The sequence below is a fragment of the Chelonus insularis genome, unplaced genomic scaffold (genome assembly GCF_013357705.1).
Source record: "Chelonus insularis isolate UGA/USDA-ARS -01 unplaced genomic scaffold, ASM1335770v1 contig_135_pilon, whole genome shotgun sequence".
Classification (NCBI taxonomy): Eukaryota; Metazoa; Arthropoda; class Insecta; order Hymenoptera; family Braconidae; genus Chelonus; species Chelonus insularis.
Genome location: NW_023276376.1, coordinates 2,118,485 through 2,133,700, shown reverse-complemented (window position 1 = coordinate 2,133,700; position 15,216 = coordinate 2,118,485). Strand labels below are relative to the sequence as shown.

General features: G+C 28.7%; 1 protein-coding gene across 2 annotated transcripts in view; it reads right to left on the bottom strand.

Moving 5' to 3' along the window:
* The window catches only part of LOC118074408 (neural cell adhesion molecule 2-like), a 32,916-nt gene extending 24,077 nt beyond the window's left edge, over positions 1-8,839 (bottom strand). Inside the window, exons 1-2 of one of the 2 annotated variants that reach the window (XM_035095595.1) lie at positions 8,365-8,839; positions 2,533-2,626 (exon numbers count right to left, since the gene is read on the bottom strand). The gene's annotated coding sequence lies outside the window, so the exon portion shown is untranslated. Of the gene's footprint in view, positions 1-2,532; positions 2,627-5,177; positions 5,450-8,364 lie in introns of those variants that run through there. The other variant, XM_035095596.1, reaches the window with a different exon arrangement.
* Between the last annotated feature and the right edge of the window lie 6,377 nt (positions 8,840-15,216).

Genomic DNA, 15,216 nt, shown 5'->3' with positions numbered 1-15,216 from the left:
TCACTATTAATTTATATTAAAAATCAAAATAAATAATAAGTAATATAAGCTTTGATTAAATACAATCCGAAGGAAAAAAATTAATTGAATAAAACTTCTAAATCAAAAAAGCCACCAATTAGGAGAAAAAGCTATTGGATATAAATAAAAAATAGTGAGATTAGCGTCTTAAATCATTAATGATTTAATATGTCTCAATAAAAAACTTTAATACAGTAATACGTTAAAATAAATGTCTAATATTAATTAATGAATTATATTAGAAAAAAGATAAATTATATTTTCCACTAGATTTGATACAAAAGTATGACAAAAAAAAATCATTTATCTTGGAACAGAGGGTATCTATAATCCTGCCTTAGCTATTCTGATTAAACCAATAGAAGAAATAAAAAAAAAATAGCCGAAAAACGGAATTTTTTCATCTTCTGCAATGACGTACTCTAACCAAATGGGATTATTTTTGATCCCTCGATATTTGATCAATAAACTGACTATACTCTACTATATCCTTTCATTTAAAATAAATTTTTTATCGGGCCATATCGATAGCAGAAATATTTTTTAAGCTTCACTATACACGTCCATATTTCATAGGTGACATAAAAATAAAAATATAATCGTAAGCCAATATTGATTTTTAAATGTAACCAATTCGAAAGTTTACTTAGCCCTTGTTTTTTATTTAACCAACTTCTCCTTTTTAGATCGAAAAGTATCGATTTCATCATTTTACAGAGTGATTCACGGTGCTTGCCAATGAAGTAGCAGAAACTATAAATCGCAATTATGCGTTATCGCCTGGTTGTGAGGGGTCATCACCCCGGCCAAGTTTTACACAGTTCGATAACGTGAATTGGCCATAAAACCCGAATGTTTCACCAGCATGACACGGACGCACACATTGCGGGCTTGATCGAGGGTGCACCATTGCCACATGAAAAGTATCCAGGGGTGTTGATTCCCTCGACACTTGTTTGTAGCTTCGTCTGGTGAAGACCCGAAAATTCAAGCGAAACAAACTAAATGCAATAAAACACCATATTAACACTCTATTTTGAAGAATATAAATGCCTTTGGCTTTATATATTTTACTTCTCATATTTATTTGTGAGTAACAAATGATCATGTCAAGATGTCGCTTTTCTGATTTTATAATGTATTGATAGTCTAAAGAGTTAATGCCAATCAATATTTAATCAGGAAGAAATGTTGAATGACCTACTAAAAGATAAAGTGCTCCATGTTACTTTCAAATCCCCCAAAAAATTATCTTGAAAGCTATCAAGCAGCAGTATCTCTTTTTTTTGGTTCTATTACTTTACTATAGTCTACATGTTTAATTCAAATCGATAAGCAAGAAAAAGTTTTCAAATACTGCTGAAAGTTTCGAGATTAATTAATAAAGCTAACAAAAAAAAAATTATGTAATAATGTAATGCACACTTTTGATTAAAGATTATTCAAGTTTTTTATGGAGTTAATAGATAGTCAATTGCTATTTAGAGATGATTATATCTCAGTAAAATAATAACTTTCATTCTTTTAATGGATAATGAAATGGATGAAATTGGTTAAATTAATTTTATTTCTATGGCATTTATCTTTTGTGTTGTTCTTACAGACCTATATCTTCAATCCACAAGCATTTTCACTAAGAGCTTCAAATCCACAGGGAAAACAAAAATGATTCGGGATTTTCCACGAGCAAATGTACTCAGTGTTCTTGTGTTACATAGATAGTGAATGTCATTGTATTGTCTTCTTCGAAGTTAACCAAGAAAAGAGCAAAGACTATATGAGAGTTATATTTCAAACGTTAAATTATACTCTCTTAACTTTAAATCCAATGTACATCGACTGAATAAGAAATAACGAGTAACATAAATCTATCTATTCTTATTCAGAATTTAAATATGTGGATTTTTTCATTTTATATTTTATGTTTTTCTATACTTTCGTGCTAAAAGCTCAGATTTTTTGTGTTCAATCAATTTGAATAATTTTTATTATTAATTTTTTGAATAAGTAACTTGCATAAATGTTCTAAAAATATTTTATCTGAATTAATGAAATGATTTTTGTAATAGTTATTTTCAATGATTTTAAAAATGTTTTGAATTAAATCAGTTAAATATTAATATCCGTACCTGAGTATTTGAATAATATTCAATGAATGAAATTATTAAATAGTTTTCCCATAATAAATGAAATTTCCAATAGTTATATATAAATTTTTCTCCGTCAAAGAGAAGTATTGATTAAAAAAATGTCAATATCGAATAACTTTTTTTGATAAATGACTAAAAGAAATAATTTTAGTATCTTTTGAAAATATAATTTTAAAAAATTTAAGATGATTTGATATTACCTAAAATTCTAAAACCAACTTCTTTTAATTCCCGTTAAAATTGACTTATAAATAATTCGTTCTGTTTCTCCACACGAAGCGTGTTATATATCCACCAACGCACTAAATAATGCTACTCCTTTGGGTTTTCAAAGAACACCCTAACGCTTATATTTACTCACCCTTGTCTGCAGTATTTCCCCTCATAAAATTCTTGGTAGGGCTTTCGAAAGACATAGGGATGCTTATTAAACGCGAGCCCCAATCGAATATGACCTGAAACAAGGAAAGAAAAGAAATGAGATATGTGACATGATGTAAAGACACTAGAGAGATAAAATTAGAAAAAGATAAAAGTAAATTAGATGGAACAGTAGATGAATTTGATGTGGGCACCCTTATGTTCTGTAGCACGAAATTTTGCAATTGGCTTAAGCAAACTGATGACTAGAGAATTCCTCTCAGAATTAGCCAATCAGCTTGTAATCTAAGTTTGCAATTCGTCACACGTGACAAACCACACATTGATGCTGCGATAGGATGCATGGTAATTCGGAGAAGGAATTCTTTATGAGTTCAACAGATGTCCAATGGTATTATCTCGCATGCACAAGGGGTATGTTAGTGGTTCGTCTGTTGCATATTTTATCTAGCTAGTCACGCAGACGGCAAATTTTTACAAAATCGGCCCTGAATTATACACCCACCATGCCTGGCAACTACATGACCACGGGCTAATGGAACAAATTGGTTTGGGAATAGATATATGGTGACTCAGATTCGTTGAATCATTCCGCCCCTTTTTCAAGTGCTAGATTCATTTATATTATAATAACCCCACTTTGCATACTCTCCAGCATTAGTCATATTAAAAAAACTTTATCATTTATATATTCAATGAGAAGAATAGTTTTTTGAGTAAAAAGTTATTTCATTTTGATTTTTTTTCCTGACAGGAAGAGAAAGGAATATGAAGTCATCAAATATTATAGTTCTAATTATTCAAGGAGTTGAAAAGTTCATGATATTAAAGAATCATAAACTTCATCTAAGTTGTCTGATGTAAAAATTTGATGATAACACTGAGAGTTTTTGAATGCATTAAACTTCAACTTTATTTATTGGTATACTTTTATCAAAGTGAAATTTTTGATACTTAACATGAGTAAATTTGGAAATGTTTCAAATATGAGAGAAAATTCTATGTTTTAATGCACCAATGCTGTTGCAAAACACATTTATTTGCCCGTAATAAACCATTAAGTTGATCGAATTTATAATTGTTAAAATCAACTATAAATGAATAAATAAATGCATTCACTGAGAAAAGTTTTTCTCAGTATTGAATTACCGCAATAAAATTCCAGTAACCAATGCAAAAATCATTATAGTTACCAATTGATTCTGTACCAAATTAATACAAAAATAAATTTAATAACTCAACAAACCATCATTAATTTTAACAATCAATATTATAAATAAATATGTTATTAATATAAATAAATCAAAATTACACCCTGGTTGAAATAATACATTCCATATATTATTAAACAAAATAATAATGGAGCCATGCTGCATTTAAATCGATTTAAAGTGTTACTGTGACTCTTTTTTCTTTTTTTGTGAATAAAATTTATATTCTAGAGAAATTATCGTTTATCATTATATTGAGTATTCCAGATTTAATTTATCTCCTTTGCAACCGCACGCTCTTATGAGTGGTTTTCTTGAGGTTAAGATTGTCTTTCCAGTTCGTCAAATTCAGCTTTTCGAGCTCTTCCTCTTCTCAACGGAATAAACTTGACCCACATCTACAGCTGAGTCATTCACCCATCAAACGTTTCTGCTATCTCTTTCTAATCCTGATCTGTATGGACGACTATGCGAGCTTTCAACTATTTATTAGTATTAAATAGAAAACTTTAATGTCAGTATGCTGTATTTATTACTTGATAATGCTGATGCATCATTTATTATCAAAGGCATTTTGATGAATAATAGATCTTTATTTAAACTATAAAAATGAACTATATGATACCCACTGAGCCATTTGATATTGTTAATAATTTACTTTAAAATATCAATACTTTGAAAATTAACAGAAAATATTCAAGCATTTTGTTCTATTCTGTTTGATAGTAAACAATAAATGGCAATTATTAACAAACAATTTTACAATATACTCATTTTTTCATTTAATTCTATTTTTGACTCAAAACAATGCTCCATTGATGATAAACATTGTAACATTATATTTTTCAAAAATTTGTAATCTTTTCATGCTCTTACGCAGTGGTTATTTGGAAGAGTCTTCTATCTAAATAATTTAGTAATTTATTTACTGATAAAGATCCTTTTTAGACAGTAGATTTCATTCTAATTAAGCATAACTAAATTAATAACATTTAATTTGATAATTTCCCTCCGTATTTATATCAAAGAAATTAATTATCTTTGCCCAGGTAATATTAATGTTTTAATCAAACCCGCAATCACAAGATTCAATAGCGTATTGACCACCGACCGCATCCCACACTTTTGTTATTTGTATAAAGATAATAATATACATTGTTATTATCTGTATATATATAATCTATTGATTTAACAGATAAAAAATTATTATACTTCAAACCACAAAGTAAATTACAAATATTGAATTTAGTGTTAAATCAATGAAAACGGAATATGAAATTTACATTTGAAGGTTTGTTTTTAACAAAAAATAAATTTTATTATAATTCAACAACAATATAAACTATTCATTAATTGAAAATTATTTTCAAGATAAAACTACCAATGATTGATATCACGGTTAATTTCTACTCACATAAATCATCATACTTCTATTATTGGATAAAAAGTGACACAGCATTTCTTATGAAGGCCTTTAAGCGTCAGATTTTGTATTGCAGGTGACGAGTTTTTGATCCAATTGCGAAATAGGATTTAGTTGATAGTTTAAAAGTACTCGAGCTACATAGTTCTCAATGTTATTCAGGCGAAAAAAACTGTTTTCAAGTTTGAAACAAAGGCTCCATAGTAAGTAACATTCTTAACAAACCGTAACTTTCGGACTCCTATCATCCACTCAGAGGAAGTAAGGGCAAACATAGGAAAGTTTATATAGCACGAGAGCTACCGGTTGTAACAAACCCAACGAACTGTTTACGGCTGGCCAGAGCGATGAGCTTTAACTATACACAGAGTACTGCACTTCATGCCAGACACGCTTATCATTGAATAAGTAAAGAAACTGAAACGCTAGATAATTTACTCCCTAGAACTGATATTTGCCTTTGAATAATAAGTTTCATGCATTTATTATGCATATCACTTTTGACACAGTGCAATATTACATGCACGAAAAATACAAATAATCTTTTAAAAAAATGTAATGCTTTTAACTAAAATCATGAATAAACATTTTAAATGCATAATAAGATTCTTTGTGAAATTAAACAAAATATTGATATTACTATTTTATAAGAATTGCCATTTTACGTGGTTCATATCTCGTGAATATTTCTTTAAAATTTTAAAATTAAATTAAATAAAGTATTTAATTATTTTCAAACATCATGATTTAAAATCCAATCTCTCTACAGAAAAAGTTACATAAATAGAGAAAGTAATTACTGAGGTTATTTATAAAAGAAAAAATTGAAAGTAATTTTTTTTTTGTTAGAAAGAGTTTATTAATTTTGCAATTCCAAAAAAAAAAAACAATTAATTTTATTTACAAAAAAGCTAAAGTATGATTACTTGAAACAATTATTTTGCTGAAAAAATAACGGAATGTTCTGCACAGTTGGAAAAAATTGAAAGCGTTATAAAACAATTTTTCTCGGTATTCCCAAGTCGATTCATTAATAATTAATTATCTGCGTCAATATTGCAAATGCAAGTGTCCCGTGTTCACGAGTCTCTAACAATATTTGCATAGCTTTTCAGTCAAGTGAGAAATGTGAGTTGCGAGATAGTTTATTTTAAAAATGAAAAAGAAATGAACATAAACGCATGAATACATTTCTATTCGTATAAATAGTGACCACTGCACGAAACCTTTAGCTTCATATAATTTCAGACAATTTTAGCTAATAACTTTTGCATGTAAAATTGCTGTAATACAGTTTTTCTCTAGCTACAGGTTATATAAAGGTAACCCACTAGCCTTCTGCTAACCGTAATGGACATCACTTGGTCAGGGTACCTGCCCACCCGGATATGCTAGATATTTATCTAGATATTTTAAATGGTCTAGAAAATTTCACTGCATACGTATTTATTTAATGTTATTCTGATTTCATTCTTGCTCAGTCATTTTGAATTTACTTGCTTCTTTTTTCTACACTCATTTCTTCTTGTTAGTTCAAAGAATTGAAATTTAATTCGTTGATTTTCATCATTTATTTACAGTAATCCATTATTTTATGGATTAGGTTATTATTCAACTATTAAAGTTCTATTCTCTCGTATTCTCATATTTTCAATATTCCCAAAATCCAGTAATTTTCATATTTATATGCAAAATAATTACCTATTCTCTCGTTCGATCATATTCATTTCCTCATCATTCAGATTTGAAAGCAGTTATTCTATTCGCGATTTTTGGCATGAATATTGTAAAATAAGACTCAATAACAACTTCGGAAAATTAGTAAATTAATTAAAATGTTTATTAATGATTGACAGCAATTAATTAAAAGTAAGAATCCGTGCGGTCAACTCAAGTCTCAGACAAAAACTGGAGATAAACAAACTCTCCCCTCGTTGCTATAAACAATCTAATCGTCAAGCAATCGTTGTTAACTAACAAACTGTCGTTAGTCTAATAGTCATTAGATGGCGACATACAAATATTTTACAATATAATAGGAAATGGATATATCAATTTCTAAAAATTCTAACAGATATATTTCTAACAGAAGTAATTATTATTATTAACGATAGTTTTTCGATCTGGTCTTTATTCTAAGCATTCATCAAGTTTGTTTTCAATAACTTTTCACTTCTTTTTTTCGCACTTTTTTATTTGCCATTTTTTGTCATGACTTTTTGTCTTATTTTAAAAATATAATACAGAACCCGGGTGTTCCCTTTCATCTCTTCGGCAGACCGGAACACACGTCCTTCCGACCCTTCCTACTTGCTACTGCGGTTTATTTGAATTTTTTATTCCAGCGTCATACCCTTCTGTATTCCTGTGTGTTGTATCTACCATGGACGCTCTTACCATTGCTACTTTACTCTACATAATGAATCGTATTTACTTAGTCTACTTATCTTTATTACTCCACTTTTACTGCAATCTTTTTTCACCTTTATCAATCTCTTTCTCAGTCTGCGGATGAACGTCAACTTTTTAAGATAAATTTGACAGATAAATTATTATTTTAGTCTCACGAGGGAGTAGAGATCAAACACGAGACTCTTTGAAAGATTTTAGGGGAAAACAGGCGAAAGGGCAAAATTTTGCTGAAATAAAGAGGTCGCTCATTTTGCCGTCTTATCTCCTACGGGTGCAGTAAAACTCAGCAGGTTATCTTAGATCTTTGGATCGTTCATTCCGGGCGTGTCGGGTGGAAGTATAACGAACGCCGTCGGGCTAATGTGTTTCTGTATACCGGAAACCTACTGTAATATTACCTATTGCGATCCATCAACTGCGCGTCTTAAATAACTCACTTCCTATTCATCTGTATCTTCATGAACACCATTACGAACTACTCGTTATATTTATGTCTTTGTGTCCATAAAGAAGTATCAATAACTTTTAATTAATTAAAAACAAAATAAAAAAAAATAACGAATGTTAAAAATAAATATTTCAATATTGTGTGCGCTAATTAAAAATTTTTGACCTACTTTTTATTAATTTGACAAATATTTCATATCGACAGTTTTTGTTTTGATGTAACAATAAAAATGTTTTACTGAATGACATTATTCCTTTTTAATGTAATAGTATTGTATTGAAGTAGATCTAGTTAAGAAACATTGAAAAAAATACGTACGTTTCTCTTTATTATAACACTTCACTCAATAACTAAAAATCAATTTATAAAGAAGTCTATTTTCAGTTTTAATCAAGTTCTATTCAAAATGAATTACCACACTTATACTACAATTTAATTAATTATTTAATTACACCGATTAGTTAATTAATTAGACTGTATAATTGAAGATAGTTTGATTAAACACCACTATTTTTGTCACGAAAAAAAATTCACCCTCTTCAAATCCAACAAGTGAAAATTTTTAAAAAGTTGATTTTTACAAAACACCACTTAATCCTAAGTAATAATTTTATTAATAATAGTCTTTATTTTATAATAATGCATTTTACTGTAAATTCAATAAAATGTGTGAAGAAAATATTTTTTTCTCATGTTGATATTATAATCTTCTTTTAAACTACTTGTGACGGTTTTTCAAGTGATAGAAGTCACGAGAGAGTAGACACAGGTGCGTGGAGAAGCACACGACACGTTTTAGTGTTGGCGAGCAACTAACCCCTACACTGTACGGCACCCCTGGAACTTGCGCATGCTCTATCTCTTAAAGAACTCAACCCCCGTACCTCAAGGGACTCGACTTTTTTTTTACAGCAGAAAAAAGTTTAAAACAAAAAAGAATAATAATAAACGGATTTTTTTATCACTTGAGGACATTTTATAAACATTTCGATGTTAAAACTTATCGTTTCTAGAATTTTTGCCATTTTTCCTATTTTTTTTATTCGTTACAATCCACTCACAATTAATTACAGTTCAAAATAATTAGACTTTATTCTAATTAACATCACTCAGATAAATAAATGTTTTTATTTATTTATTTCTTCAAAAAAAAAGAAATAAACTTTTTCTTAAACGAGTTGAAATATCTTGATATCAATGTTTTTTATTGGTGAAAAACCTTTACGAGTCAACATTTTAAAAATAATCTTCAATGATTTTCAGAAAACTTTTATATACGCGAGAATAAGATGTTCGTCAACAATATCCTGAAAATTGTTCGACTTATTCTGTCAACTAACACTTAAGTGTTGAATTTTTTTTCTAATTCAGAACTGATTAGATTCAGAATTAAATCGACTTATTCATGCAGAGGACAATTAAAAAGGAATAAATATTTCCGCATTGAGAACTACTTTTGTGATTAAATTGAATGGATATTATTCAAAAATGATGAATAAAATATCTTCAATCAAAATTTATTCGATAATTTTGTAGCTATTTTAATGTAAATTTTATCTCTAGATAAATTCATAATATTTTATATTTCAAAAAAAACCAACTATTGATCACAAGTTTGAAATCTGTTTACAAGTTTTTTTTTGAGATAACTTCTTTAATGCACATTATAAAAATTATTCATATTATAGAATATTTTATAGATGAGAAAATTTTCACACTTCTTTTTTTTTTGTTCTTCAAATTTTTTTGAATGAAAAGAATAATATAAAATACATTGATTTGCTTGCTAAGCTGAACAAGCAAAGCTCCGATTAAATTTCTTGAAAAGCACAACAAAGAGAACTGGTGACGTCTCTAGATCAAATAAAAGAAATCAACGGTCCTAGTTTGATGCAGCAGTTACGAACGTATTTGCATGTCAAAGGTTGCCTTGTGGCTGATGCAGCTCATACCTAACAACATGCAACGTCGTATCTTAGATTACACGATGTACTCCTAGTTTGTTTTTATACTCCAGAAGCATAATTTCTTGAAATATTTTTTGTTATATTCTTACGTAAAAACTTTTTTTGAAAGAAAAAAAATTTAACAAGAATGTAATTATATGAGAATACATAACACTCTCTTACAACTGTATTTTTATGTAATCATCCGTTTTATCATGAAAAATTATTCGTTAGGAAAAAAATTCAAAAGAGAACTTTTCTATTTTAAATATTAAAAATAAATTAGAAAAATTTCTTTTGATGGTAAATTTCATTTATTTGAGATTGTTTCTGAGATTAGTTCCAATAATATTATTCATTTTTGATATATAAATGAATTAAAATAATGAATCTTTAGTAAATGAATAGAAGCATGAATATTTATAAAGAATATTACAATTCTGTAACTAAAATAGAATCGAACAACAGTTCATTTATTCAATTACTAATTTAAAATTTGAATTATGAATAATTGATTAAAAAAATATTTTTTTTCTTTTGATAAAATATAAAACTATGTAAAATATTATTCGTAAATTCTTTCAATATTATTGAATATATTTTATAAAATTCCAGAATAATTATGAACTAATAAAGTAGCTCAGGGTCATTAATTAAAATTAAAAAAAGTAAATTCAGTTTTTGAAACGTAAAAAATATTTGTTTCAATACTTTGTAATTTGTTCTCGGTTGTTTATTATTATTGAGATAATCAAAAGATTAAAGATTTATAGTTTATTCTTTTGGTAAATCGTTATTTATCTTATCATTAAATAAACGAGTTGTTTCAGAATGAATATTTAAAAAATTTCTATCTTTTTTAGAATCGAAAATTCTAGATATCTAAGGTAAAACGATATCTGTGATTGGTACGACCCTAGAGGATTTTCTGAGAGATTCAGAACGGGCTAACCCTCGGGCTTGGTTATATTTACGAGCTCGCAATGGAACGAAAGAGGGTTGAGCGGCGCACGTCGAGAATGGGTTGCAAAGGAAAAAGCGTTCACTACGAGATTCATACCAACTGGAAGCAAAGTAACCAAGGCTCCCAACAGGCAACATAAACAAAAATTTACTAACAGTTCGTCGCTTCCGTTGAGAAACCTTTTTTCATCTTCATATGATGACACTCGAGCCATTTTTCTACTTGTCCTTGTGAGTTTATCATGTTCAAGTTTTGATCTTCTAGAACATAAAGATACGTTACTATCATAATAACTTTATTTGAAGTGTGATTATAAAAAAGCAAATACGAATAAAACTGTCTACCAATTTTACGACGATAAGTCAGTAGAAAATGGAGATGTAACTGTTATGAACCTGTCATTTGTGTTTCCCAAGAACATTGTTAAACTACGTTGAAATTTCTATTGACTCTATATAATCTGGTGCATATAACGAACTTCGTCGAGTGCCCAAGTGGATAATTGTCGATTTCCACCGACGTGCAGTTCCAGTGCTCTCCACTGCACTCATTCTGTCTCCTACCAATGAGTTAATTATCGACGATCACGTTAATTTCTATATATATATGTTTATTTTTCACAACTTTGGCTTACTACTTTTGAACTTTTTTCTTCAAACTGATTCATCCAAGAATTTATAATCCGTTGAAAAATTTTTACCTAAAAACGAAATACCAAAGTCATTTCTTTGATCATATTTTCATTTTTGTTTTTTAATTAAAATAAAAATACCGAAAAAGGACTGATCTATAAAATATTTTTTTGAAAGAAAAAAATTTTATTTTTGTTTAATTTATCGTATTTTGAATTGTATAAACTTTATAAAAATTGTTATTTGTATAACAATACAATATTTTATCTGATATTTACAAAGTTGAAAGAAAATAATTCAGTACGAATTGTAAATTTAGTTCCATGTATATCAATATCATTTATAATCGGATTCAAATGAACAAAGGAATTTTTTTACATATCGCACTTCAAAGTTACATGCGACAAAACCATTTAGTGATAGCTTTTTTGGCGTAAAACAATTAAAAAAAACAAATTGAGTTTTCACAAAAAATGGCTACTGTCAACAAATATGTTAAAAAAAGAATTAACTAATATTCGTATTTGAATCATTTTTACTCTCAATAATTCAAACAAAAAACTTAACAGTAACAAAATGCTTGTTATTTATAAATAAATAATTGTTTATCAATGAAAAATGTTCCTTATTGTAGATACATGGAAATTTAATAGTTTTCCAATGATCTAAAAACATTTATCAACGTGGCAACGTTAGTGGAACTGATCAACGAATAGTTGATCATTACTGGGATTCAGCAAAGGTATAAATCACTGTAAAGCAAGTGGAATATTTTAGGTATTGCAGCAGCGAAGTATCCCTTTTTATACTATGGAAGTGCGAGCCGCAGAAAATTTTGCAGTGAATGAACTGGAAAGCAAACGGTCGTGCAACAAACTTTGCGAGGCTTCACTTACCCTACTATGCTACTACTGGTTAGATGTAGATCCAGTCGAGCTCGAAGCTTTCTCGCCTGGAGTGTCAGTTCAGCCGATATTCACGAGTGATACGATACACTAGCGCGCACACGTGTTAGGAATTCAAACGGAAACATTCGGGAAACTGGAAAATCCGATATTTTCTTTCAATATTAAAGGGATGACATCAGTGAAAGACAATTACGAACAGAAATGATAGACTCAACTCTTTGTAATTTTTCTGTTTGTCACTTTTCATCTTCATTTTGAGTTATTGAGTTGTAGAGTATTGAGTAAAGCAAACAAAAATACATTTTACCTCATAATAGACTGTTAAGTTACTGTCGATGAGTTTTCCAATTTATCGATTTTCATGTACGAAAGAACAGAAGTTAATACAAAAGTTTAAGTAGAAGAACTTTCAATACTTGCACAAATTGACAGGAAATCATTTTTATAAATGACTGATTGGCTTTGTGCCAATGTGATTAATAAATCAAGCTCTTAACTCAATCAGGGATTATGAATTTCTAATTAATATCTATTCAATGAGATGAATAAAACATTTTAAAAGTAAAAAAGAATTATACTCAAATATTTCTAACGATTATTTCGAAAATAATTGAATGATTAATATTAATTCACTTGAAATTAAATGTATATTCATAAAACAATGTTTACTTCAGTTTGAATTAATCAAATTCACGAAAAATTTATTATTTTCAAGTTAATTATTATAAATTGTATATAAAATTACAAATTGTAGTAAAAACGATAAATTGATGATTTAGACAATCCAAATATTTGTAAAATGTTCAGCGGAATTTTAACCTTTTCATGCATATAATCCTGTTGTTATCAATTTTGAAATTCAAATAATTCCTGATCCCCATTGGTACGATATCATACTAAATAATGTCCCAATTATTAATCTCTTAAATTGTGCCAATAACAGTGTTACACTATGATAAGAATGACAAAAATAATAAATCTTCTGTAATAAAAATTATTTCTACATCAATATGAATATATCTGTATCTATGTACAGGATCATTTTTCATAATTTTTCAAGGAAATTAAACTCACCACATTGGCGTTATAAGAATAAATAAATCATCGCACATGCCATTTATGTTATTATGTACTGTTTTGTCCAACAACCTTACGTGATACAAAAAAAACCCCAAAGGTAGATCTAAAATCAGCGTCACTCAATTATTCAAGTCTATTTAAAACGTAATTCAGTTTATATTTAATCAGGTATTAAATTGTAGACGTGTGTGATAAAAATAAAACTGTACTTCAATTAATGAACTTCTCAATAAATCATGATAAACATTGATTTAATTTATTCTACAATTGGTGTAATAATAATCTAATTTTAAACACAAACGACTGAATCTATCATTTCCATTACTCACTAACAGATTAGGATTAGGTCATCGATCGTGTCTGTCACTCACTTAGTTAGATTAAAGTATATGATTTAATCATCAAATAGAAGTTGGAAAGTTTATTTCAATAGATATATACACTGACGTATGCATTATGATTATCCTTTTGAACGACATTCACTAAATAGTACGTTGAAGGAAACACTAATATGCTCACGTCATTGTGAAATGGTGCGACAGCACAGCTAAACCTCACTGAGCTTGATATTGCCTCATCTAAATTTTCGATACACTACCCGGTCAACCAAAGCCAATATCGTAGTCCTTAATAATTACTCCAGGCGAAACACACGTAAGAGTTTCAACTTGGACGATAACTAGCAGCCAAATACCAGAGAGAATAGCCTCTACTCTTCGCCATACCTACTAACATAAACAATATCGTACAATACCCATTATTTAAGGCTACTGTAACCATTTCATAATTAATTATTTACGTATAATCTAACATTAATTAAACTGATAATGTACTTCTATAAAACGAGTAAGAGTTTTTTTAAATTAATTTTTCAGTAATGGAGTGATGTTATTTCCTAGATTTTGCAGTAAATCAGGTAAAATAAATCCAGTTATACTGCAACTTCTCAAGTTCTAGACGGAGTGAAACATACATTTTTTATAAGTATGCTTGAATCTCTAAAGCAATAACACGAGGTCAATCGTACTCTCAGTGGAATTTAAGGAAAATGTAGTCATGGTATTTGTAGTTTGTCATCATGACATATTAATCATAGTGAGTTAGATACGTAAACTCACCTAATACTTGCTCTAATTTCTATTCCAACGGATATTCTCAAAGTCAACTGGGAAATCGGCCCTAAAGGTTCTAAATACTTTGGACATCTCTACTGCGTCACCGCAATTATGCAGAAGAACTATCTAGTAGAAATTATTCAACAATTTAATAAAGAGAGTTTGATAATAATTATATTGAAAAATGACTTAATTGAGATACAATTTCAATTTAATTCATAAATCCTTTAACAATAGATCCCACAAACTGACAGAATTAGATTGTATATAATAAGACTAAAAGTTATCTTTCAAGTTTACTGTAGAGAAACTGGTCTATGTTCAGCACCTTTGTTTCAAACGCAACCTAGGAATCTCCAAACGTCTTCAACATCCTGAATATTCTCTACTTAAGGAACAAGACATGCTTTTGAACAATTTGCATCGTCACCTGCAACAATAATTTCTTTCCCTTGTCTAACCGTAAACCTAAATAACGTTCATTCAACATATTTCCTATTGTTATACGCAGTTTTTTCATTTATT